Source organism: Lactuca serriola, chromosome 6 (assembly GCF_051521515.1).
Source record: "Lactuca serriola cultivar US96UC23 chromosome 6, Lser_US96UC23_V15, whole genome shotgun sequence".
Classification (NCBI taxonomy): Eukaryota; Viridiplantae; Streptophyta; class Magnoliopsida; order Asterales; family Asteraceae; genus Lactuca; species Lactuca serriola.
In genome coordinates, this window is record NC_136413.1 from 82,226,319 (window position 1) to 82,229,586 (window position 3,268).

Genomic DNA, 3,268 nt, shown 5'->3' on the forward strand with positions numbered 1-3,268 from the left:
ATGGAGACAAAGGCGGTGAAGGAAGAAGAAAGAGGTATATGGACGGATGGATATTGAGTCGGTGGGGCACTAATCTCGTTTCTATTGGCTTCTGTAACAAGTAACAAGGTGTATATTGGCTTCTTAACACGTGTTTTCAGAAACTTCAAGACATTAACGCCTTGTTCCCGAGTTCTACTTAAGGAGAGAAATGGGAGGATACTGAGGGAAAGTGAAGGGTGTCGAAGGAAAATCGTGTTCCCGAGTTTCATTAATGGAAGGAAAGTGAGGGGAGGGGAAGGATTTTGGAGTCATATTTTTCTTCTAAATTTTCCTCCCAAATTGGGCGAATTTGGGAAGAAAGTGAGGGGAAGGAAAATTTTAAGTTTTAATTTATTTTTCCTCCTAACTCGGGAACACAAAAACTTAAAATTTTTCTTTCATTTCCTTCGAACTCGGGAACACGGAATAATAAATATTTTCCTTCACTTCCCTTTCTTTCTGTCAAAATTTTCCTTCCCTTTCCTTTAATGAATTAAAAAAAAAAACTCGGGAACAGGCGTAACAAAAAAAGAATTAAAAAGGGTTAAAAGTCGAAACTCCAAAGAAAAAAAAACAAAAAAAATTCCCCACCAATGATAACAAGGCCTGTTCACAAAGGGACACTCTCTCTCTCTCTCTCTCTCTCTCTCTCTCTCTATATATATATATATATATATATATATATATATATATATATATATATTATCGAAAAAAAAATCTAAAAATATCTAAATTCATATATTAACATTGTGAATGTGAAAAATATTTTTCGGATTCACCGTGTGAATCCGTATTCACGTTGTGAATTTTCAAAGATTCACATTGTGATTTTGACGTAAATAAATAAATAAATAAAATTCGAATTTTATATCATTGGAAAAAAGATAAAAAGTTATGAATTTCTGTATTTGTTTTTTTTTTGATAAAAAAATAAGTTCTAAAAGTTAAAAAAAAAAGATTGGTTCCTTGGTTAATTATGGTTCTCTATTGAACCTTACCCTATATATATATATATATATATATATATATATATATATATATATATATATAAACACCAAAACTATTATATATTCTTTTTTATTTTAAATTGCTTAATTTAAAAATATATATTTTTAACAAAATCCGATCATAATTTACATATTTAATTATTAGTAATATTACACCAATCCAACTAATTCGTTTGTAATGTATGTTTTAATGCCTAATTAAACTATTATATAATCTTTTTTATTTTAGGTTGTTTAATTTATATATATATATATATATATATATATATATATATATATATATATATATATATATATATATATATATATATTTTAACAAAATCCATTCATAATTTACATATTTAATTATTAGTAATATTATTACAATCCAACTAATTAATTTGTAATGAATGTTTTAATGCCTAATTAAATTCCACTTTCGTCTTACCCAATTTTATATATATATATATATATATATATATATATATATATATATATATATATATATATATATATATATATATATATATATATATATATATATATATATATATATATATGATAGCAGAATAGTTTTTCACACAACGTCCACGAGTAAAACTAGTTACGAAATGGATTCATTTCTACCTTCAATATGTGTCTTGTGTGTTTTTATAATTCATTTAAGTTCTCTAGCTGGTGATGTGTTCAGCAATCTTCATAATCTATATTTTTAAACCATTAAATACCGTTCATGTTTGTAAATATGATTTCGATTTCTTTTAATTCCCAGATGGCGATGGTATCGGAATTAACTACGGATTATTGGGAGACAACCTCCCTTCTCCAGACCAAGTCGCAACCCTCTTAAAGTCAAGAAACATATCACGAATTCGTATCTTTTGCCCCGACCTCAACGTTCTTAACGCTCTACAAAACTCCGGAATTCAAGTGATCATTGGAACCTTCAATCAAGAAGTAGGTACTCTTGCAGGAGATATCAACTTTGCAAAAGCATGGGTACAAACCAACATTATCCCGTACGTACAAACAATCAAATTCCGTTGCATATCCATTGGTAATGAAGTCATCCTAGGTGATATGAATTCTTTGGTGTTCCCGGCGATGCAAAATATGAACTCAGCTTTACAATTCTTCAGTCTTTTTCAAATTCCGGTGAGTACAACCGTCGGGATTAATGCACTAGAAAGTTCATCTCCTCCTTCAACTGGAGATTTTTCAGGTGATGTCAAGCCTGCAATCGAACAGATCGCATGTTTCTTAGCTAACAACGGTTTCCCACTTTTGATCATTGCGTACCCTTACTTTTCTTACATCCATGAACCAAGTTCAATTCAATTACCGTTTGTGTTATTCACCTCTCCTGATGTTGTAGTGAGAGATGGAAGTCTGGGGTACAAGAATATGTTCGATGCCATGGTTGATGCGGTTTACTCCGCATTGGAAAAGGTTGGTGCAGGTGGTGTTGAGGTGGTGATTTGTGAGAGTGGGTGGCCGTCACAAGGGAATGGTGATTTCACGACGACTGAACTGGCTCGGACCTATAATCAGAATCTTTTGAACCACGTGCGTGGTTCTGGTACTCCTAAGAAGCCTGACAAGAATGTGGAGACATATGTTTTTGCACTTTTTAACGAGAACCAAAAGGATCCAAGGGTCGAACAACATTTTGGCTTGTTCAATCCAGACATGACTGAAGTGTATTATGTTGATTTTTAACTATGTATAGAAATTGATCAAGAATGTAAATTTAATTATTGTGTGAAGAATTGTAATTGAAAAAGGAATTGTAGTTCATGAATTACAATCTATTGTGGGGTGTTTCTATGGTTTTCAGTATCGTTTTTTTTATTTTGTTTTTGAACTCGCGAAGAATATTAAATCGGGAATAATTTTAAAGTTTAAAAGTCATGACTTATTGAATAAATAAAACTAATAGACGAAAATTCTAGGTTTAGTGGACAAAAGGTATGTAAAATACTCAAAACCAAACCTTACTTTTTACCAATACCAATCACAATATCTACCAAAACAAAATTCACCAACAAAAATTCCAAGATAATGTAAAACAATAAAAGCACCCTATAAACATAATATTTGTAAACAAAAAGATGAAACCAGACTTCATAAACAACCTTACAACACCCATATAAGAAAGATCTCACACCAACAACCAAAAATAGTTACACACAAAAGAAAAAATCACACAGACACACACACTAAATTGAGTAGTAGATTACCTTTTATACCAAACAAATGTG

At 30.6% G+C, this 3,268-nt stretch overlaps 1 pseudogene; it reads left to right on the top strand.

The window, feature by feature from the left end:
* LOC145059957 (putative glucan endo-1,3-beta-glucosidase GVI pseudogene) lies at positions 1-2,765 on the top strand (annotated as a pseudogene).
* The last annotated feature ends 503 nt before the right edge of the window (positions 2,766-3,268 follow it).